Source organism: Scylla paramamosain, unplaced genomic scaffold (assembly GCF_035594125.1).
Source record: "Scylla paramamosain isolate STU-SP2022 unplaced genomic scaffold, ASM3559412v1 Contig128, whole genome shotgun sequence".
Classification (NCBI taxonomy): Eukaryota; Metazoa; Arthropoda; class Malacostraca; order Decapoda; family Portunidae; genus Scylla; species Scylla paramamosain.
The window spans coordinates 22,501-30,000 of NW_026973793.1; the positions used below are offsets into that span (position 1 = coordinate 22,501).

Genomic DNA, 7,500 nt, shown 5'->3' on the forward strand with positions numbered 1-7,500 from the left:
TAATATAATAATAACTAAATATAGGCAGGTGATGGCCTTCCACCACTAGTAGTAGTAGTAGTAGTAGTAGTAGTAGAGAGAGAAAGAGAGAGAGACATTTACATATTGGTTACTGTCCTCATGAAAACACATTAAATTTCTCTCTCTCTCTCTCTTAGACAACAATGTTTATTTGTAAATCTTTGGGCCATCTTATCTGGCAAAATCTCATTAATCTGTCACTATATCTAGCCAAACACGGTTCTAATCTAACGTTCGTAAGCTCCGTGACGATATATGGACGTATCCAAGCCACACAGTAAATGATATAACGAAATATTGATGAAAAATAAAAAAAAATCCTATTATTTCATATAACTCAATATTTCACGGTCTTAATTAAACCAAACCTCCCTGAGTATAGTGCACACACACTCCTGGATAACATTTATATACGCTTAAACCTCCACAGGGAATTTTAAAGGCAGAATTTTTTGTTATCATATCGTAATGTACCTCACGTCACCTCACCAGGCAGGGTTTTCATGGCACCAGCTGTTACACTATATCTCAATATTTCACGGTTCTAACTCGTCCTTACCTGGTCAAATATAACATTTATAGCACCAAGGACAAAATATCAGTGAAGTAACACCGCAAGTGATCTACAAACATCACAAATTAAGTGTTAATAAGAGCACCACGGACAAACAGCGGACATGAACCAGCTGACATAACCCTTCCTCTGAACATCGATCATATTTCCAGTCTCCGCTTATTTATATGACACCCACTTCGTTACATGGCGCTAAAGGTCTTGGCAAGGTTACCTGTTGATAATATATCTTATAAATTACCTGGTTATGGTCGTGAAGGCTGAAGTAATGTGAACACTTCTGCGACTCTCCACCGTCTGTCCACAAAATGGCCGAGGTAGGGGGAGGAGCCCTATGAGGATCCGTTGTATTGAGAGAATTCTAATATTTCTTTTATTTCCGAGTCTAAGTTAGATTTTATGATTTCTAAAAATGTTGAATTGTTTTTAAAGAGGTTTTGTTTTTTGAGAGGCCCTTACAATACCATATATTTGGGTTTTTTTCTAATTTATATAAGGTCAAGTCATGTATAAATAACACGTGAAAATTATCGATTGCCTCCATTTCCATATATTGTTGAAATACCTTAATTAACATAATAACACAAAAAACTTGTAATAACCCATACTAAAAAGTCGATTCTGATTTAGAGCCGAAAAGTAAACAAATTCAAAAATGCCAACTGAGAAATTTGACACTATATATTTCTAAAAGCTTAAAAAAGAATAATCTAATAAAAAAAAACGATAAAATATTAAATATATCTAAAAAAAAAAAAAAAACATATATTGCAAGTTGTAGCCGAAGACGAAATTGAGGCAACGAATGTAATTTTGTAAACAAACTGACTTTATATGCTCAAATACGTCAAAATGATTATTTATGCCCTATGCTGGTAGATCCTGCGTCTTACTGAGCTATTAAACCCACATGTACCCTGAAATACTGCAAAGTAGGCCTGAAACAAGAGGCTACATTCTGATTATATTTGGGTAGGCTTACTGTAGAGAAAGCCTGTTATCAAGCTGTTCGTCTCATCAGTCCCTCTCCTCTAACTGAGTGTCTTCAGCCTCTCCCTCACCACCGCAGTGTTGCATATCTATCTGTCTTCTACCGCTATTTTCATTCTAACTGTTCTTCTGATCTTGCTAACTGCATACCTCACCTCCTCCCATTATCTCCCTGCACAACTTTCTTCTTTCTTTTACCACTATTCTGTCCACCTCTCTAATGCAAAAGTTAACCAGTCTTCTCATTCTCTCACTCCTATTCTGTCTACCTCTCTAATGCAAGAGTTAACCAGTATTCTCAATCATTCATCCCTTTTTCTGGTAAACTCTGGAACTCCCTGCCTGCTTCTGTATTTCCACCTTCCTGTGACTTCAATTCCTTCAAGAGGGAGGTTTCAACACACTTATTCATCAATTTTTGACCACTGCTTTCACCCTTTTATGGGACTGACATTTCAGTGGGCCTTTTTTTTCATTAGATTTTTGTTGCCCTTGGCCAGTGTCACTCCTACATAAAAATAAAATATATATATACAGCAATATCTGTTTACTCCTTCCTGTGACACTCTCTCACTGTAGGAGGTTTCAAAAGAGTATAATGTTAATAACTATAGATTTATTCACCAAAAACTGGTATACAAAAGTCTTGTTTACAATAAATAAACAGAAATATTAATAGAATTGTGCTTTTTTTGTTAATTCATGGGAAATATTAAGCAAACATCTATAATTCACAGTATACTAACTAACAAACAAACAAACACACACACACACACACAATGACAATTACAATAAATTCCAAGCCTATCACATGTACAGGGTCACAGCTGGCCAGACGACCTCATGTCACCTCATATCACTTACATAATGAAATAGAGAGCCACTCCCCCTCTGTCTCACCAGCCAGGCTTATCTGTCTGGGAGAAAAGTGTCAGTATGCATGTCGATATAACAAATGTTGAAATATTACACAAATTATTATATATTACCCACCCTGACCCCCCCCTAGTCTACTCATCATTCATACAGCTTCCTCACCCACCCCCCCCTCTCTCTAGTATGCTATAGGTACCCCCCCTTCTGCCATCAACCCCCCCTTCTGCTACCGGCACCTGATAAATATTCCTATTTTTATTTATTTATTTACCCTCAAATTTTTTTATTATTTATTTTATTATTACAGCTTCCTCACCCCCCCCCCTCTCTCTAGTATGCTATAGGTACCCCCCCCTTCTGCCATCAACCCCCCCCTTAAGGTACCCCCCCCTGATAAATATTCCTATATTTATTTATTTATTTATTTATTTACCCTCTTTTTTATTACTAATATCAAATTTTCTTATTATTACTAATATCAAATTTTCTTATTATTACTAATATCTATGCTCTTATTTATTTATTTAACTAATTAACCTAACCTAAAAAAAAAAACTGCACACACACATATGCACGCACACACACACACGTACACACACACACACACACACACACACACACACACACACACACACACACTCACTCACTAGCCAGTATCTTACCAAAATACTGGCTAGACATACATACATACAATCCCCAGATCTCTTACCAAAGATCTGGGGATAAAAAAAAAAAAAATATCTATATAACACTATATATATATACCCCCCTTGCCCCCCCCACCAAAAAAAAAAAAAAAAAATCATCATTCATACGTCCCACCACCACTACCACCACTACAAAAATAACATACTAATACTCAACATGCCATACAAACTCAGATTATAAAGAAATAAACTTTCAATATAATCTGAGTTAAACATTCATACACCCTGTCATCCTAATCCTATTAATAACCCTTTCTATGCCTCACTTAACCCTTTGATATATACTCCTGTCATCCTATTAATAACCCTATCTCTCTCTCTCTCTCTATGCCTCACTTAACCCTTTGATATATACTCCTGTCATTCTAATCCTATTAACCCTTTCTCTCTCTCTCTCTATGCCTCACTTAACCCTTTGATATATACTAACTTAAAACCATCTTCTATATTAATCTGTGTTAAATATTATATCATTCTGACCTGCCACCTAGATACTTACTTAAAACCCTAAAAAAAATATAAGCTAATCCTATTAATATCTGTCTTCCCCTCTCTCTCTCTCTCTCTATGCCTCACTTAACCCTTAACTAACTTAAACCATCTTCTATATTAATAACTAACTTAAACCATCTTCTATATTAATCTGTGTCAAATATCCTAACACTATGGCCTGCCACCTATATATTTATACCAAAAAAAAATTCACACACACAACCAAAAAAAAGACATACACACAGATGCACGCACACAGACGCACGTGCACAGACGCACACGCAGACGCACACACAGACGCACACACACACAGACGCACGCACAGACGCACACCGCAGATAGCTATCCCCAGACCCCCTCCCCCCCCAAAAAAAAAATATATATATACAAAACACAAAAAAAACAATACTCCCCTTGTTTGGGTGAAGATCTGCAACACTGCAACACTGCAACACTGTGATGGAAAAACTTGTAATTACTAAGTTAGCTTCTGAGAGGGAAAAAAAAAGATTATTTTGAGTGGATTAAGAGATGGACACATTCATAGGAAAAGTGGAACATCTGTGGTTGGAAATGAGGTATAATTAGTGGAGGAAAGTCTCATAGGAAAAGGTGGAGGACTTGTGGATGTAGGTATAATTTGTGGAGAGGAGACATGGAGGAGAGGAGGGATACCATTAAATTAAGATGGAAATTTGTGTCATCTGAAAGTGTTGTCATTGTACAAGTAATCACTAATATATATATAACAAATATATCCACCAGTTTATAGTAACAGAACACAAGACTTACCGTGAGCCCCGTCTGACTTCAAGGTGAGCTAGCTGTTAGGGAGAGAGGGAGAGAGGGAGAAGAGGGAGAAACATTAGTTCACAAACCTCCCTCCTTCATTTGGGTATTAAATTACATTAGGAATAAATTATTTCACTCACTCCTACAAACTCAAGGAATGAATGAATGATTTTTTACAAGAGTACTCTCCCTTAACACACAAATTAATGAATCAATCAATGAATGGCCAAAAAATAACAAATTTAATACACTTTTTCACATTAATTTTGACCTAAAGAAATTATTACTTAACTCAATCTTGGAGTGAGTGACAATTTTCTCTTAAATCAGAATGTTGACTTGACCAAACATTTAAAAAAGACACACACACACACACACACACACACACAAAAAAAAAAAAAAAAAAAAAATTAAGAGGCTGGGATGCACTGGGAGAGGCTGGGATGCACTGGGAGAGGCTGGGATGGACAGACACACACACAGACACACAGATTAAAAAATAAATAAATAAATTCTGAAAAAACAAATTAACGTAACAGGTCAGAAAGACACTTACCACACCCGCAGTTGTGACTCAACCCACGCTTGAGAGTCCTGGGGCTTCTCCCACCAACAGCTTGACGAGAAGGAAGGAATGGGTTAGGTTAGGTTAGGTTAGTAAGGAAGACAGGCCCCCAATATAAGTAACCTAACTGAATCTAACCTAATATATCAGAATAAGGTAGGATATAAGAGGTTGGTTGGAGTGACTCGCAGATGTACGCACCTCTGAAAAAGACGAGAGAAAGTCCTCATTAGTTCGGCTCAAAATTTGTACTTTATTCGTGTATTTTTGCTTATTTTCATTTTATCAAGCAGTATATGTCAAGGTTCTGGCTGTCACAGTACATCACGTCTGGCCAGCCCATACATGTGGAATACAATCAATAATACACTACAAGATTAACTTTATAACACACAAACACACAAACAGTAACTATATTGATAATTAATTTGCAAGCAGGCAGGCAGATACTTCACAATAAACATTAATTCATATACACGCACGCACACACACACACACACACACACAGTATCCACAAGTATAACTGACTACATTGATCATTTTAACTGGTAGGCAGACAGACAGACAGACAGACAGACAGACAGAAGGAGGAGGAAGAGGAGGAGTACAAATGCTGATAATTATTCCTGATTACACAAGGATGACATAGGAAGGATGACTAGACACTATTGTACCTCAGAGAAGGGTGACTAAGAGGGGGTCTGGTGGAGACCTTCAAGTGGTACAGGGGACACAACAAGGGTGACTAAGAGGGGGTCTGGTGGAGACCTTCAAGTGGTACAGGGGACACAACAAGGGTGACTAAGAGGGGGTCTGGTGGAGGTCTTCAAGTGGCACAGGGGACACAACAAGGGTGACTAAGAGGGGGTCAGGTGGAGGTCTTCAAGTGGTACAGGGGACACAACAAGGGTGACTAAGAGGGGGTCTGGTGGAGGTCTTCAAGTGGTACAGGGGACACAACAAGGGTGACTAAGAGGGGGTCTGGTGGAGGTCTTCAAGTGGTACAGGGGACATGACGAGTAACAAAATCTCTCTCTCTCTCTCTCTCTCTCTCTCTCTCTCTCTCTCTCTCACACACACACACACACACACACACAACATTAAGGCAATATTAGACACAAGGTTCGGATAACAAGCACAGAGAGGCACAGCTTGCGGCAAATTCTTCCATGAGTGTTGCTGCTGAACTGACAGGCTGAGTGGGGTTAGGTGGGTGACCTGTCTGGTGACCCATACGACTCAACACGTGACTCTTGACCTCTTGACCTCTTGACCTTCAGTATGCCAGCACTCATCCCACACCTGTCTGTCTGTCTGTCTGTCTGTGTGTCGCATCATCGCACTTCTTAAATCTGAAAAATATTTAGTGTTAGTCACCGGCAATGTATTTTTTTTATTTTATTTACAGTTTTTTTTTCAGAATATTAAGTTTTTGAGTGTGTGTGTGTGTGTGTGTGTGTGTGTGTGTTTTGAGGCATTTTCTTGGTGTTTTAATTGTCTTAGATAAATATAACCAGTGTTTTTTATCAATTATCTTTTCCAATTGTTACTCATCTATCTCTCTCTCTCTCTCTCTCTCTCTCTCTCTCTCTCTCTCTCTGAGTAACAATTGGAAAAGATAATTGATAAAAAACACTGGTTATATTTATTTATTTATCTCTCTTTCTCTCTCTCTCTCTCTCTCTCTGTGTGTCTGAATCAATGCATTATCAATTCCTAAGCTGAGCCAAAGACTAATTCTGGTACCATTTGTCTCACCTCATCTCATAAATACTCATCTCATCTCCTTTCATTAATAAAGTGAGATACAACAAGACAAATAAACAAACCAGCTCATTTATCACCTGTATCTTCATCTGTGGGTCATTGTGGGTCTTGGAAGGTCCTGGGAACGTCCTGGGAAGGTCTTGGCAGGTCTCGGGTCACCTGAAATAATTCTTAATTACCTTTTTTTTCCCTTCTGAAAGAGTTCAAGTCACAGGAAGGTGGAAATAGAGGCAGGCAGGGAATGTTTACCAGAGAAAGGGATGAATGATTGAGAATACTGGTTAACTCTTGCATCAGGGAGGTGGACAGAATAGTGGTGAAAGACTGAGAATACTAGTTAACTCTGGCATCCGGGAGGTGGACAGAATAGTGGTGAAAGACTGAGAATACTGGTTAACTCTTGTATCAGGGAGGTGGACAGAATAGTGGTGAAAGACTGAGAATACTGGTTAACTCTTGCATCAGGGAGGTGGACAGAATAGTGGTGATTGACTGAGAATACTGGTTAACTCTTGTATCAGGGAGGTGGACAGAATAGTGGTGAAAGACTGAGAATACTGGTTAACTCTTGTATCAGGGAGGTGGACAGAATAGTGGTGAAAGACTGAGAATACTGGTTAACTCTTGCATCAGGGAGGTGGACAGAACTGATACATTATGTTGCGTCAATATCATTAATTAAACATAGTAGTTAGGTTGTTTGCTGATAATTTAAA

General features: G+C 38.3%; 2 long non-coding RNA genes across 3 annotated transcripts in view; both read right to left on the bottom strand.

Annotated features, from left to right (window-relative positions):
• LOC135099424 (uncharacterized) overlaps positions 1-954 on the bottom strand; it is a 9,445-nt gene extending 8,491 nt beyond the window's left edge. The window contains exon 1 of the long non-coding RNA XR_010267928.1: positions 837-954. This is a non-coding gene — a long non-coding RNA (uncharacterized LOC135099424). The remainder of the gene's footprint in view (positions 1-836) is intronic.
• A 1,926-nt stretch (positions 955-2,880) lies between these two features.
• Positions 2,881-7,500, bottom strand: part of LOC135099425 (uncharacterized) — a 5,576-nt gene continuing 956 nt past the window's right edge. For both annotated transcript variants that reach the window (XR_010267929.1, XR_010267930.1), the window contains exons 3-6: positions 6,862-6,943; positions 5,009-6,369; positions 4,453-4,484; positions 2,881-4,114 (exon numbers count right to left, since the gene is read on the bottom strand). This is a non-coding gene — a long non-coding RNA (uncharacterized LOC135099425). The remainder of the gene's footprint in view (positions 4,115-4,452; positions 4,485-5,008; positions 6,370-6,861; positions 6,944-7,500) is intronic.